At 53.0% G+C, this 12,538-nt stretch overlaps 31 non-coding genes across 31 annotated transcripts; all 31 read left to right on the top strand.

The window, feature by feature from the left end:
* Positions 1–161: 161 nt before the first annotated feature.
* On the top strand, positions 162–243 carry Trnal-aag (transfer RNA leucine (anticodon AAG)). The gene has a single exon. It is a non-coding gene; the product is annotated as a tRNA-Leu (tRNA).
* Positions 244–321: 78 nt separating this feature from the next.
* On the top strand, positions 322–403 carry Trnal-cag (transfer RNA leucine (anticodon CAG)). Its single transcript has one exon. It is a non-coding gene; the product is annotated as a tRNA-Leu (tRNA).
* Positions 404–683: 280 nt separating this feature from the next.
* Positions 684–755, top strand: Trnae-cuc (transfer RNA glutamic acid (anticodon CUC)). Its single transcript has one exon. It is a non-coding gene; the product is annotated as a tRNA-Glu (tRNA).
* Positions 756–1,137: 382 nt separating this feature from the next.
* On the top strand, positions 1,138–1,210 carry Trnah-gug (transfer RNA histidin (anticodon GUG)). Its single transcript has one exon. It is a non-coding gene; the product is annotated as a tRNA-His (tRNA).
* A 287-nt stretch (positions 1,211–1,497) lies between these two features.
* Trnal-aag (transfer RNA leucine (anticodon AAG)) lies at positions 1,498–1,579 on the top strand. The gene has a single exon. It is a non-coding gene; the product is annotated as a tRNA-Leu (tRNA).
* A 78-nt stretch (positions 1,580–1,657) lies between these two features.
* Trnal-cag (transfer RNA leucine (anticodon CAG)) lies at positions 1,658–1,739 on the top strand. Its single transcript has one exon. It is a non-coding gene; the product is annotated as a tRNA-Leu (tRNA).
* A 279-nt stretch (positions 1,740–2,018) lies between these two features.
* On the top strand, positions 2,019–2,090 carry Trnae-cuc (transfer RNA glutamic acid (anticodon CUC)). Its single transcript has one exon. It is a non-coding gene; the product is annotated as a tRNA-Glu (tRNA).
* A 382-nt stretch (positions 2,091–2,472) lies between these two features.
* Positions 2,473–2,545, top strand: Trnah-gug (transfer RNA histidin (anticodon GUG)). Its single transcript has one exon. It is a non-coding gene; the product is annotated as a tRNA-His (tRNA).
* A 287-nt stretch (positions 2,546–2,832) lies between these two features.
* Positions 2,833–2,914, top strand: Trnal-aag (transfer RNA leucine (anticodon AAG)). Its single transcript has one exon. It is a non-coding gene; the product is annotated as a tRNA-Leu (tRNA).
* Positions 2,915–2,992: 78 nt separating this feature from the next.
* Positions 2,993–3,074, top strand: Trnal-cag (transfer RNA leucine (anticodon CAG)). The gene has a single exon. It is a non-coding gene; the product is annotated as a tRNA-Leu (tRNA).
* Positions 3,075–3,353: 279 nt separating this feature from the next.
* On the top strand, positions 3,354–3,425 carry Trnae-cuc (transfer RNA glutamic acid (anticodon CUC)). Its single transcript has one exon. It is a non-coding gene; the product is annotated as a tRNA-Glu (tRNA).
* A 382-nt stretch (positions 3,426–3,807) lies between these two features.
* Trnah-gug (transfer RNA histidin (anticodon GUG)) lies at positions 3,808–3,880 on the top strand. The gene has a single exon. It is a non-coding gene; the product is annotated as a tRNA-His (tRNA).
* Positions 3,881–4,167: 287 nt separating this feature from the next.
* On the top strand, positions 4,168–4,249 carry Trnal-aag (transfer RNA leucine (anticodon AAG)). The gene has a single exon. It is a non-coding gene; the product is annotated as a tRNA-Leu (tRNA).
* Positions 4,250–4,327: 78 nt separating this feature from the next.
* On the top strand, positions 4,328–4,409 carry Trnal-cag (transfer RNA leucine (anticodon CAG)). Its single transcript has one exon. It is a non-coding gene; the product is annotated as a tRNA-Leu (tRNA).
* Positions 4,410–4,688: 279 nt separating this feature from the next.
* Trnae-cuc (transfer RNA glutamic acid (anticodon CUC)) lies at positions 4,689–4,760 on the top strand. The gene has a single exon. It is a non-coding gene; the product is annotated as a tRNA-Glu (tRNA).
* A 382-nt stretch (positions 4,761–5,142) lies between these two features.
* Positions 5,143–5,215, top strand: Trnah-gug (transfer RNA histidin (anticodon GUG)). Its single transcript has one exon. It is a non-coding gene; the product is annotated as a tRNA-His (tRNA).
* A 287-nt stretch (positions 5,216–5,502) lies between these two features.
* On the top strand, positions 5,503–5,584 carry Trnal-aag (transfer RNA leucine (anticodon AAG)). The gene has a single exon. It is a non-coding gene; the product is annotated as a tRNA-Leu (tRNA).
* A 78-nt stretch (positions 5,585–5,662) lies between these two features.
* On the top strand, positions 5,663–5,744 carry Trnal-cag (transfer RNA leucine (anticodon CAG)). Its single transcript has one exon. It is a non-coding gene; the product is annotated as a tRNA-Leu (tRNA).
* Positions 5,745–6,023: 279 nt separating this feature from the next.
* Positions 6,024–6,095, top strand: Trnae-cuc (transfer RNA glutamic acid (anticodon CUC)). Its single transcript has one exon. It is a non-coding gene; the product is annotated as a tRNA-Glu (tRNA).
* A 382-nt stretch (positions 6,096–6,477) lies between these two features.
* Positions 6,478–6,550, top strand: Trnah-gug (transfer RNA histidin (anticodon GUG)). The gene has a single exon. It is a non-coding gene; the product is annotated as a tRNA-His (tRNA).
* A 287-nt stretch (positions 6,551–6,837) lies between these two features.
* On the top strand, positions 6,838–6,919 carry Trnal-aag (transfer RNA leucine (anticodon AAG)). Its single transcript has one exon. It is a non-coding gene; the product is annotated as a tRNA-Leu (tRNA).
* A 78-nt stretch (positions 6,920–6,997) lies between these two features.
* Trnal-cag (transfer RNA leucine (anticodon CAG)) lies at positions 6,998–7,079 on the top strand. Its single transcript has one exon. It is a non-coding gene; the product is annotated as a tRNA-Leu (tRNA).
* A 2,688-nt stretch (positions 7,080–9,767) lies between these two features.
* On the top strand, positions 9,768–9,840 carry Trnah-gug (transfer RNA histidin (anticodon GUG)). The gene has a single exon. It is a non-coding gene; the product is annotated as a tRNA-His (tRNA).
* A 287-nt stretch (positions 9,841–10,127) lies between these two features.
* Positions 10,128–10,209, top strand: Trnal-aag (transfer RNA leucine (anticodon AAG)). Its single transcript has one exon. It is a non-coding gene; the product is annotated as a tRNA-Leu (tRNA).
* Positions 10,210–10,287: 78 nt separating this feature from the next.
* On the top strand, positions 10,288–10,369 carry Trnal-cag (transfer RNA leucine (anticodon CAG)). The gene has a single exon. It is a non-coding gene; the product is annotated as a tRNA-Leu (tRNA).
* A 279-nt stretch (positions 10,370–10,648) lies between these two features.
* On the top strand, positions 10,649–10,720 carry Trnae-cuc (transfer RNA glutamic acid (anticodon CUC)). The gene has a single exon. It is a non-coding gene; the product is annotated as a tRNA-Glu (tRNA).
* A 382-nt stretch (positions 10,721–11,102) lies between these two features.
* On the top strand, positions 11,103–11,175 carry Trnah-gug (transfer RNA histidin (anticodon GUG)). Its single transcript has one exon. It is a non-coding gene; the product is annotated as a tRNA-His (tRNA).
* Positions 11,176–11,462: 287 nt separating this feature from the next.
* Trnal-aag (transfer RNA leucine (anticodon AAG)) lies at positions 11,463–11,544 on the top strand. Its single transcript has one exon. It is a non-coding gene; the product is annotated as a tRNA-Leu (tRNA).
* A 78-nt stretch (positions 11,545–11,622) lies between these two features.
* Positions 11,623–11,704, top strand: Trnal-cag (transfer RNA leucine (anticodon CAG)). Its single transcript has one exon. It is a non-coding gene; the product is annotated as a tRNA-Leu (tRNA).
* A 279-nt stretch (positions 11,705–11,983) lies between these two features.
* Trnae-cuc (transfer RNA glutamic acid (anticodon CUC)) lies at positions 11,984–12,055 on the top strand. Its single transcript has one exon. It is a non-coding gene; the product is annotated as a tRNA-Glu (tRNA).
* A 382-nt stretch (positions 12,056–12,437) lies between these two features.
* On the top strand, positions 12,438–12,509 carry Trnah-gug (transfer RNA histidin (anticodon GUG)). Its single transcript has one exon. It is a non-coding gene; the product is annotated as a tRNA-His (tRNA).
* The last annotated feature ends 29 nt before the right edge of the window (positions 12,510–12,538 follow it).

The raw sequence follows: 12,538 nt of genomic DNA, 5'->3' as shown, positions 1-12,538 counted from the left end.
ACACGTAATGCCGCCGCACCAGAGAGCGGGCAGCTGCCTGTGTAGTTAATCTCTATTCGAAAATGGCAGTTGTTTGAGGTGCAATGGATGAGCAGCCAGTCGCAGCAGAACAGGAAGCTGTGTCGTGCACTGTTTCTACAAAAGCGAAGAACACCGGCACAGGTAGCGTGGCCGAGCGGTCTAAGGCGCTGGTTTAAGGCACCAGTCTCTTCGGAGGCGTGGGTTCGAATCCCACCGCTGCCAGCTTTTTCTCGTTTTTTGTGCCATTGCGATGTTTTCTCGTGGGGTAGAACGCAGCTCCTGTGACCGCCGTGCCACGTAGGTAGCGTGGCCGAGCGGTCTAAGGCGCTGGTTTCAGGCACCAGTCTCTTCGGAGGCGTGGGTTCGAATCCCACCGCTGCCAATGTTTTCTGTCTCGAAAGCAGGAGCACTGATTACCCGCGAAGGGAACAGCGCAGCAAGCCGTGAGCGTCTCCTTCTTAAATTGTCGTAGCAGCACAGTGCGTGGTGCAACGACAGGATTCACAGGCGCAGTCTGGTGTCACGATTGCTGGCGTTCGTCTCCACGAAATGCGTCCCGAGCATGCCGTTTCTACAAAGTGGAAACGCTAAATTTTGGCCGTTGTCGTCAAGTAGCGTGTGTACTGTTTGCTGCGTTCGCTGGAGGAGCGCTTGCGTCGTTATCCGGTGTGGTCTAGTGGCTAGGATGCCTGGCTCTCACCCAAGAGGCCCGGGTTCGATTCCCGGTACCGGAAATGCGCATTTTGTTGCTCCTCTTATGCGACTTGGCCCGACTTAGCTCGACTGACGCTCCGCTGACGCTTGCAGAAAATTACGTTAAGTACGATTCGCGGTCACAAGTGACGGCGAGAGCGATGCGACGTCTGTCCACCTCTTATTGAGGCACATACCTGTGGTCAACAGAGTTGGAGGACTGCAAGACATTGCCACGGGGGTTGAATGCAGCTAACCACACTGCTTAGTGTCCTTACAGCGCAGACACGTTCGTTTGCCAGTATACATATAATGGAGACCGCGTCTGGCACAGCTGTGGGGAGACACAGTGGTGTGTGGGCCGAGCTTTGCTGTTCATCGCCACTTGCAGTCGCGAGAACTGCCGTCGGCGGTGCCTCCGTGGCCGTGATCGTCTAGTGGTTAGGACATTGCGTTGTGGCCGCAATAACCCAGGTTTCGAATCCTGGTCACGGCAATTTTTAAAGTTTTGCCTTGCTGTCGCTGCAGTGACGATTGTGACTCAGTGTTTGAAATTACGGTGCCCTCTTGATTTTTCACTCATGTTCCGCAGGCTGCGGGTGGCACTACCAATTCATTATCAACACGTAATGCCGCCGCACCAGAGAGCGGGCAGCTGCCTGTGTAGTTAATCTCTATTCGAAAATGGCAGTTGTTTGAGGTGCAATGGATGAGCAGCCAGTCGCAGCAGAACAGGAAGCTGTGTCGTGCACTGTTTCTACAAAAGCGAAGAACACGGGCACAGGTAGCGTGGCCGAGCGGTCTAAGGCGCTGGTTTAAGGCACCAGTCTCTTCGGAGGCGTGGTTTCGAATCCCACCGCTGCCAGCTTTTTCTCGTTTTTTGTGCCATTGCGATGTTTTCTCGTGGGGTAGAACGCAGCTCCTGTGACCGCCGTGCCACGTAGGTAGCGTGGCCGAGCGGTCTAAGGCGCTGGTTTCAGGCACCAGTCTCTTCGGAGGCGTGGGTTCGAATCCCACCGCTGCCAATGTTTTCTGTCTCGAAAGCAGGAGCACTGATTACCCGCGAAGGGAACAGCGCAGCAAGCCGTGAGCGTCTCTTTCTTAAATTGTCGTAGCAGCACAGTGCGTGGTGCAACGACAGGATTCACAGGCGCAGTCTGGTGTCACGATTGCTGGCGTTCGTCTCCACGAAATGCGTCCCGAGCATGCCGTTCTACAAAGTGGAAACGCTAAATTTTGGCCGTTGTCGTCAAGTAGCGTGTGTACTGTTTGCTGCGTTCGCTGGAGGAGCGCTTGCGTCGTTATCCGGTGTGGTCTAGTGGCTAGGATGCCTGGCTCTCACCCAGGAGGCCCGGGTTCGATTCCCGGTACCGGAAATGCGCATTTTGTTGCTCCTCTTATGCGACTTGGCCCGACTTAGCTCGACTGACGCTCCGCTGACGCTTGCAGAAAATTACGTTAAGTACGATTCGCGGTCACAAGTGACGGCGAGAGCGATGCGACGTCTGTCCACCTCTTATTGAGGCACATACCTGTGGTCAACAGAGTTGGAGGACTGCAAGACATTGCCACGGGGGTTGAATGCAGCTAACCACACTGCTTAGTGTCCTTACAGCGCAGACACGTTCGTTTGCCAGTATACATATAATGGAGACCGCGTCTGGCACAGCTGTGGGGAGACACAGTGGTGTGTGGGCCGAGCTTTGCTGTTCATCGCCACTTGCAGTCGCGAGAACTGCCGTCGGCGGTGCCTCCGTGGCCGTGATCGTCTAGTGGTTAGGACATTGCGTTGTGGCCGCAATAACCCAGGTTTCGAATCCTGGTCACGGCAATTTTTAAAGTTTTGCCTTGCTGTCGCTGCAGTGACGATTGTGACTCAGTGTTTGAAATTACGGTGCCCTCTTGATTTTTCACTCATGTTCCGCAGGCTGCGGGTGGCACTACCAATTCATTATCAACACGTAATGCCGCCGCACCAGAGAGCGGGCAGCTGCCTGTGTAGTTAATCTCTATTCGAAAATGGCAGTTGTTTGAGGTGCAATGGATGAGCAGCCAGTCGCAGCAGAACAGGAAGCTGTGTCGTGCACTGTTTCTACAAAAGCGAAGAACACGGGCACAGGTAGCGTGGCCGAGCGGTCTAAGGCGCTGGTTTAAGGCACCAGTCTCTTCGGAGGCGTGGTTTCGAATCCCACCGCTGCCAGCTTTTTCTCGTTTTTTGTGCCATTGCGATGTTTTCTCGTGGGGTAGAACGCAGCTCCTGTGACCGCCGTGCCACGTAGGTAGCGTGGCCGAGCGGTCTAAGGCGCTGGTTTCAGGCACCAGTCTCTTCGGAGGCGTGGGTTCGAATCCCACCGCTGCCAATGTTTTCTGTCTCGAAAGCAGGAGCACTGATTACCCGCGAAGGGAACAGCGCAGCAAGCCGTGAGCGTCTCTTTCTTAAATTGTCGTAGCAGCACAGTGCGTGGTGCAACGACAGGATTCACAGGCGCAGTCTGGTGTCACGATTGCTGGCGTTCGTCTCCACGAAATGCGTCCCGAGCATGCCGTTCTACAAAGTGGAAACGCTAAATTTTGGCCGTTGTCGTCAAGTAGCGTGTGTACTGTTTGCTGCGTTCGCTGGAGGAGCGCTTGCGTCGTTATCCGGTGTGGTCTAGTGGCTAGGATGCCTGGCTCTCACCCAGGAGGCCCGGGTTCGATTCCCGGTACCGGAAATGCGCATTTTGTTGCTCCTCTTATGCGACTTGGCCCGACTTAGCTCGACTGACGCTCCGCTGACGCTTGCAGAAAATTACGTTAAGTACGATTCGCGGTCACAAGTGACGGCGAGAGCGATGCGACGTCTGTCCACCTCTTATTGAGGCACATACCTGTGGTCAACAGAGTTGGAGGACTGCAAGACATTGCCACGGGGGTTGAATGCAGCTAACCACACTGCTTAGTGTCCTTACAGCGCAGACACGTTCGTTTGCCAGTATACATATAATGGAGACCGCGTCTGGCACAGCTGTGGGGAGACACAGTGGTGTGTGGGCCGAGCTTTGCTGTTCATCGCCACTTGCAGTCGCGAGAACTGCCGTCGGCGGTGCCTCCGTGGCCGTGATCGTCTAGTGGTTAGGACATTGCGTTGTGGCCGCAATAACCCAGGTTTCGAATCCTGGTCACGGCAATTTTTAAAGTTTTGCCTTGCTGTCGCTGCAGTGACGATTGTGACTCAGTGTTTGAAATTACGGTGCCCTCTTGATTTTTCACTCATGTTCCGCAGGCTGCGGGTGGCACTACCAATTCATTATCAACACGTAATGCCGCCGCACCAGAGAGCGGGCAGCTGCCTGTGTAGTTAATCTCTATTCGAAAATGGCAGTTGTTTGAGGTGCAATGGATGAGCAGCCAGTCGCAGCAGAACAGGAAGCTGTGTCGTGCACTGTTTCTACAAAAGCGAAGAACACGGGCACAGGTAGCGTGGCCGAGCGGTCTAAGGCGCTGGTTTAAGGCACCAGTCTCTTCGGAGGCGTGGTTTCGAATCCCACCGCTGCCAGCTTTTTCTCGTTTTTTGTGCCATTGCGATGTTTTCTCGTGGGGTAGAACGCAGCTCCTGTGACCGCCGTGCCACGTAGGTAGCGTGGCCGAGCGGTCTAAGGCGCTGGTTTCAGGCACCAGTCTCTTCGGAGGCGTGGGTTCGAATCCCACCGCTGCCAATGTTTTCTGTCTCGAAAGCAGGAGCACTGATTACCCGCGAAGGGAACAGCGCAGCAAGCCGTGAGCGTCTCTTTCTTAAATTGTCGTAGCAGCACAGTGCGTGGTGCAACGACAGGATTCACAGGCGCAGTCTGGTGTCACGATTGCTGGCGTTCGTCTCCACGAAATGCGTCCCGAGCATGCCGTTCTACAAAGTGGAAACGCTAAATTTTGGCCGTTGTCGTCAAGTAGCGTGTGTACTGTTTGCTGCGTTCGCTGGAGGAGCGCTTGCGTCGTTATCCGGTGTGGTCTAGTGGCTAGGATGCCTGGCTCTCACCCAGGAGGCCCGGGTTCGATTCCCGGTACCGGAAATGCGCATTTTGTTGCTCCTCTTATGCGACTTGGCCCGACTTAGCTCGACTGACGCTCCGCTGACGCTTGCAGAAAATTACGTTAAGTACGATTCGCGGTCACAAGTGACGGCGAGAGCGATGCGACGTCTGTCCACCTCTTATTGAGGCACATACCTGTGGTCAACAGAGTTGGAGGACTGCAAGACATTGCCACGGGGGTTGAATGCAGCTAACCACACTGCTTAGTGTCCTTACAGCGCAGACACGTTCGTTTGCCAGTATACATATAATGGAGACCGCGTCTGGCACAGCTGTGGGGAGACACAGTGGTGTGTGGGCCGAGCTTTGCTGTTCATCGCCACTTGCAGTCGCGAGAACTGCCGTCGGCGGTGCCTCCGTGGCCGTGATCGTCTAGTGGTTAGGACATTGCGTTGTGGCCGCAATAACCCAGGTTTCGAATCCTGGTCACGGCAATTTTTAAAGTTTTGCCTTGCTGTCGCTGCAGTGACGATTGTGACTCAGTGTTTGAAATTACGGTGCCCTCTTGATTTTTCACTCATGTTCCGCAGGCTGCGGGTGGCACTACCAATTCATTATCAACACGTAATGCCGCCGCACCAGAGAGCGGGCAGCTGCCTGTGTAGTTAATCTCTATTCGAAAATGGCAGTTGTTTGAGGTGCAATGGATGAGCAGCCAGTCGCAGCAGAACAGGAAGCTGTGTCGTGCACTGTTTCTACAAAAGCGAAGAACACGGGCACAGGTAGCGTGGCCGAGCGGTCTAAGGCGCTGGTTTAAGGCACCAGTCTCTTCGGAGGCGTGGTTTCGAATCCCACCGCTGCCAGCTTTTTCTCGTTTTTTGTGCCATTGCGATGTTTTCTCGTGGGGTAGAACGCAGCTCCTGTGACCGCCGTGCCACGTAGGTAGCGTGGCCGAGCGGTCTAAGGCGCTGGTTTCAGGCACCAGTCTCTTCGGAGGCGTGGGTTCGAATCCCACCGCTGCCAATGTTTTCTGTCTCGAAAGCAGGAGCACTGATTACCCGCGAAGGGAACAGCGCAGCAAGCCGTGAGCGTCTCTTTCTTAAATTGTCGTAGCAGCACAGTGCGTGGTGCAACGACAGGATTCACAGGCGCAGTCTGGTGTCACGATTGCTGGCGTTCGTCTCCACGAAATGCGTCCCGAGCATGCCGTTCTACAAAGTGGAAACGCTAAATTTTGGCCGTTGTCGTCAAGTAGCGTGTGTACTGTTTGCTGCGTTCGCTGGAGGAGCGCTTGCGTCGTTATCCGGTGTGGTCTAGTGGCTAGGATGCCTGGCTCTCACCCAGGAGGCCCGGGTTCGATTCCCGGTACCGGAAATGCGCATTTTGTTGCTCCTCTTATGCGACTTGGCCCGACTTAGCTCGACTGACGCTCCGCTGACGCTTGCAGAAAATTACGTTAAGTACGATTCGCGGTCACAAGTGACGGCGAGAGCGATGCGACGTCTGTCCACCTCTTATTGAGGCACATACCTGTGGTCAACAGAGTTGGAGGACTGCAAGACATTGCCACGGGGGTTGAATGCAGCTAACCACACTGCTTAGTGTCCTTACAGCGCAGACACGTTCGTTTGCCAGTATACATATAATGGAGACCGCGTCTGGCACAGCTGTGGGGAGACACAGTGGTGTGTGGGCCGAGCTTTGCTGTTCATCGCCACTTGCAGTCGCGAGAACTGCCGTCGGCGGTGCCTCCGTGGCCGTGATCGTCTAGTGGTTAGGACATTGCGTTGTGGCCGCAATAACCCAGGTTTCGAATCCTGGTCACGGCAATTTTTAAAGTTTTGCCTTGCTGTCGCTGCAGTGACGATTGTGACTCAGTGTTTGAAATTACGGTGCCCTCTTGATTTTTCACTCATGTTCCGCAGGCTGCGGGTGGCACTACCAATTCATTATCAACACGTAATGCCGCCGCACCAGAGAGCGGGCAGCTGCCTGTGTAGTTAATCTCTATTCGAAAATGGCAGTTGTTTGAGGTGCAATGGATGAGCAGCCAGTCGCAGCAGAACAGGAAGCTGTGTCGTGCACTGTTTCTACAAAAGCGAAGAACACGGGCACAGGTAGCGTGGCCGAGCGGTCTAAGGCGCTGGTTTAAGGCACCAGTCTCTTCGGAGGCGTGGTTTCGAATCCCACCGCTGCCAGCTTTTTCTCGTTTTTTGTGCCATTGCGATGTTTTCTCGTGGGGTAGAACGCAGCTCCTGTGACCGCCGTGCCACGTAGGTAGCGTGGCCGAGCGGTCTAAGGCGCTGGTTTCAGGCACCAGTCTCTTCGGAGGCGTGGGTTCGAATCCCACCGCTGCCAATGTTTTCTGTCTCGAAAGCAGGAGCACTGATTACCCGCGAAGGGAACAGCGCAGCAAGCCGTGAGCGTCTCTTTCTTAAATTGTCGTAGCAGCACAGTGCGTGGTGCAACGACAGGATTCACAGGCGCAGTCTGGTGTCACGATTGCTGGCGTTCGTCTCCACGAAATGCGTCCCGAGCATGCCGTTCTACAAAGTGGAAACGCTAAATTTTGGCCGTTGTCGTCAAGTAGCGTGTGTACTGTTTGCTGCGTTCGCTGGAGGAGCGCTTGCGTCGTTATCCGGTGTGGTCTAGTGGCTTTGACAGGGTAAACCACTCCTATCTCGTACGCACAATGGACGCCATGCATTTTCCTCAGAAAATCACTGCTACTGTTAAAACCCTCCTGATGAATGGTACGTCGCAAATCAATGTAAATGGACGCTTAAGCAGGCCGATCAGTATAGCAAGTTCAGTACGACAGGGCTGCCCAATGTCGATGGCATTGTTTGCCATAGCACTCGAGCCATTCTTGTACTCCCTGACGCAAGACCTTCCAGGGCTGCTCATTCATGGTCAGAAGATTATTTGCCAGGCATACGCAGATGATGTCAGTTTTGTAGTAACGAAAGACGAGGACTTAGAGAAAGCTTTCCACATTGTAACAACGTATGAAGCTGCATCGGGGGCGAAACTCAACCGTCACAAGTCAGGCTTAATGCACATTGGACGTGGATTAGAACTCGGTGCTGCTGAAAGAATAAGAAGTTTGGAAACGATCACCTGCCTCGGGATTGAATACACACGCAATATCCGCCGCACGGCTGCCTTGAACTATAGAAAACTGCTGGCAAAAATGCGCGCTGGCATACGGCAACATAGCCTGCGAGCTCTAAATGCCATTCAAAGAGTGGCCTTAGTTAACACCTACATAATTTCCAAAGTTCATTACGTTGCTCAAGTACTGCCATTACCAAAGACTATGGCACAACAAATGTTAGCGGCGCTTGGCCACTTTGTTACCAGGGGTCCGATATTTAAAGTAAAGTATGAAACCCTCACCCTCCCAGTTTGGAAGGGAGGCCTCAATTTGACGAATGTCTACCTCAAAGCAAAAGCCTTGTATGTTAGTCAAACATACAAACAGTGGCACAGATCACCTAACACACTAACGGCTCACATTTTGAATGAAATAGTGCCTCCCAATCTGGACCCACCTGTAGATGTAAAACACATTCTGAACTCGCTCTGTCACTTCAGGTATTTCATCCTAGAACTTAGCTACATACAACGAAGAATTCCAGAGGCAGACCGACACAAAGTCAAAGCAATTTACGCCACATTGACGGAAAGTACACCACGCAATATAGTGGAGGAGAAATGTCGAGGTTATAACTGGAAACAAGTCTGGGAGAACATTCACGACCCGCTTCTTTCATCTACAGTGCGCTCAACTTGGTACATGGCAGTCAATAGGAAATTTCCGACCAATTCGAGGTTACACGAGATTCACCTGGCTGAAACACCGAATTGTGTCAGGTGTCACTTAGTCGACACAGACGAGCATAGATTTACTTGCAACGCTGTACAGGACATATGGTCCGTCTGCACACAGAAACTCGCAAGCATACTGCGGACGTCACCAAGAAGGATAACACCGACACGCCTACTCAACCCTGACGAAGTTCCCTATCCCAATACAAAACGACGTGCCGTCAATTGGCTAAAGGGCCAGACTGTATACTACCTCCTATCCGAGCAAGAGAAGAGTAAAGAAGAATATTGGATACACTTAACGATGGAACACCAGACACTGCTACGAACGACGAAATATAGAGAAAACTATGCTTATTTTTTATTACGAACGTTGACATAGAGTCACTATATTGCAAGAATCTTGACTTTATCACTTCTTTCAATCTCTTTACTTTTTTTTTTTTTTTTAATAGCATTTGCCATACTAATGGGGCGACGCATTTATTCTTTTATTTCCTTTATGTTAGACAACCAAAAAGGTTCCCTGGTAGGATGTCATAGAGACTTTGGTGGCCGGGGCTTCGGAGTTACGAGCAGCTGAAACAGAATTAATACTTGAGACATGGACGACAAAAACGACGAATGTTACACAACGGAATACATTAGCCATAGCTATTCACCGAGACGACAAACTCTGAAGCCACCCGTCTGCAGAAATTCCCCCCGTAAAAAAAAAAAAAAAAAAAAAAAAAAAAAAAAAAAAAAAAAAAAAAAAAAAAAAAACAAAAAAAAAGTGGCTAGGATGCCTGGCTCTCACCCAGGAGGCCCGGGTTCGATTCCCGGTACCGGAAATGCGCATTTTGTTGCTCCTCTTATGCGACTTGGCCCGACTTAGCTCGACTGACGCTCCGCTGACGCTTGCAGAAAATTACGTTAAGTACGATTCGCGGTCACAAGTGACGGCGAGAGCGATGCGACGTCTGTCCACCTCTTATTGAGGCACATACCTGTGGTCAACAGAGTTGGAGGACTGCAAGACATTGCCACGGGGGTTGAATGCAGCTAACCACACTGCTTAGTGTCCTTACAGCGCAGACACGTTCGTTTGCCAGTATACATATAATGGAGACCGCGTCTGGCACAGCTGTGGGGAGACACAGTGGTGTGTGGGCCGAGCTTTGCTGTTCATCGCCACTTGCAGTCGCGAGAACTGCCGTCGGCGGTGCCTCCGTGGCCGTGATCGTCTAGTGGTTAGGACATTGCGTTGTGGCCGCAATAACCCAGGTTTCGAATCCTGGTCACGGCAATTTTTAAAGTTTTGCCTTGCTGTCGCTGCAGTGACGATTGTGACTCAGTGTTTGAAATTACGGTGCCCTCTTGATTTTTCACTCATGTTCCGCAGGCTGCGGGTGGCACTACCAATTCATTATCAACACGTAATGCCGCCGCACCAGAGAGCGGGCAGCTGCCTGTGTAGTTAATCTCTATTCGAAAATGGCAGTTGTTTGAGGTGCAATGGATGAGCAGCCAGTCGCAGCAGAACAGGAAGCTGTGTCGTGCACTGTTTCTACAAAAGCGAAGAACACGGGCACAGGTAGCGTGGCCGAGCGGTCTAAGGCGCTGGTTTAAGGCACCAGTCTCTTCGGAGGCGTGGTTTCGAATCCCACCGCTGCCAGCTTTTTCTCGTTTTTTGTGCCATTGCGATGTTTTCTCGTGGGGTAGAACGCAGCTCCTGTGACCGCCGTGCCACGTAGGTAGCGTGGCCGAGCGGTCTAAGGCGCTGGTTTCAGGCACCAGTCTCTTCGGAGGCGTGGGTTCGAATCCCACCGCTGCCAATGTTTTCTGTCTCGAAAGCAGGAGCACTGATTACCCGCGAAGGGAACAGCGCAGCAAGCCGTGAGCGTCTCTTTCTTAAATTGTCGTAGCAGCACAGTGCGTGGTGCAACGACAGGATTCACAGGCGCAGTCTGGTGTCACGATTGCTGGCGTTCGTCTCCACGAAATGCGTCCCGAGCATGCCGTTCTACAAAGCGGAAACGCTAAATTTTGGCCGTTGTCGTCAAGTAGCGTGTGTACTGTTTGCTGCGTTCGCTGGAGGAGCGCTTGCGTCGTTATCCGGTGTGGTCTAGTGGCTAGGATGCCTGGCTCTCACCCAGGAGGCCCGGGTTCGATTCCCGGTACCGGAAATGCGCATTTTGTTGCTCCTCTTATGCGACTTGGCCCGACTTAGCTCGACTGACGCTCCGCTGACGCTTGCAGAAAATTACGTTAAGTACGATTCGCGGTCACAAGTGACGGCGAGAGCGATGCGACGTCTGTCCACCTCTTATTGAGGCACATACCTGTGGTCAACAGAGTTGGAGGACTGCAAGACATTGCCACGGGGGTTGAATGCAGCTAACCACACTGCTTAGTGTCCTTACAGCGCAGACACGTTCGTTTGCCAGTATACATATAATGGAGACCGCGTCTGGCACAGCTGTGGGGAGACACAGTGGTGTGTGGGCCGAGCTTTGCTGTTCATCGCCACTTGCAGTCGCGAGAACTGCCGTCGGCGGTGCCTCCGTGGCCGTGATCGTCTAGTGGTTAGGACATTGCGTTGTGGCCGCAATAACCCAGGTTTCGAATCCTGGTCACGGCAATTTTTAAAGTTTTGCCTTGCTGTCGCTGCAGTGACGATTGTGACTCAGTGTTTGAAATTACGGTGCCCTCTTGATTTTTCACTCATGTTCCGCAGGCTGCGGGTGGCACTACCAATTCATTATCAACACGTAATGCCGCCGCACCAGAGAGCGGGCAGCTGCCTGTGTAGTTAATCTCTATTCGAAAATGGCAGTTGTTTGAGGTGCAATGGATGAGCAGCCAGTCGCAGCAGAACAGGAAGCTGTGTCGTGCACTGTTTCTACAAAAGCGAAGAACACCGGCACAGGTAGCGTGGCCGAGCGGTCTAAGGCGCTGGTTTAAGGCACCAGTCTCTTCGGAGGCGTGGGTTCGAATCCCACCGCTGCCAGCTTTTTCTCGTTTTTTGTGCCATTGCGATGTTTTCTCGTGGGGTAGAACGCAGCTCCTGTGACCGCCGTGCCACGTAGGTAGCGTGGCCGAGCGGTCTAAGGCGCTGGTTTCAGGCACCAGTCTCTTCGGAGGCGTGGGTTCGAATCCCACCGCTGCCAATGTTTTCTGTCTCGAAAGCAGGAGCACTGATTACCCGCGAAGGGAACAGCGCAGCAAGCCGTGAGCGTCTCTTTCTTAAATTGTCGTAGCAGCACAGTGCGTGGTGCAACGACAGGATTCACAGGCGCAGTCTGGTGTCACGATTGCTGGCGTTCGTCTCCACGAAATGCGTCCCGAGCATGCCGTTCTACAAAGTGGAAACGCTAAATTTTGGCCGTTGTCGTCAAGTAGCGTGTGTACTGTTTGCTGCGTTCGCTGGAGGAGCGCTTGCGTCGTTATCCGGTGTGGTCTAGTGGCTAGGATGCCTGGCTCTCACCCAGGAGGCCCGGGTTCGATTCCCGGTACCGGAAATGCGCATTTTGTTGCTCCTCTTATGCGACTTGGCCCGACTTAGCTCGACTGACGCTCCGCTGACGCTTGCAGAAAATTACGTTAAGTACGATTCGCGGTCACAAGTGACGGCGAGAGCGATGCGACGTCTGTCCACCTCTTATTGAGGCACATACCTGTGGTCAACAGAGTTGGAGGACTGCAAGACATTGCCACGGGGGTTGAATGCAGCTAACCACACTGCTTAGTGTCCTTACAGCGCAGACACGTTCGTTTGCCAGTATACATATAATGGAGACCGCGTCTGGCACAGCTGTGGGGAGACACAGTGGTGTGTGGGCCGAGCTTTGCTGTTCATCGCCACTTGCAGTCGCGAGAACTGCCGTCGGCGGTGCCTCCGTGGCCGTGATCGTCTAGTGGTTAGGACATTGCGTTGTGGCCGCAATAACCCAGGTTCGAATCCTGGTCACGGCAATTTTTAAAGTTTTGCCTTGCTGTCGCTG

Source organism: Schistocerca nitens, unplaced genomic scaffold (assembly GCF_023898315.1).
Source record: "Schistocerca nitens isolate TAMUIC-IGC-003100 unplaced genomic scaffold, iqSchNite1.1 HiC_scaffold_189, whole genome shotgun sequence".
NCBI classification, from domain to species: domain Eukaryota; kingdom Metazoa; phylum Arthropoda; class Insecta; order Orthoptera; family Acrididae; genus Schistocerca; species Schistocerca nitens.
Note: the sequence above shows the minus strand (reverse complement) of the source record. Positions and strands in the feature narration are given on the sequence as shown.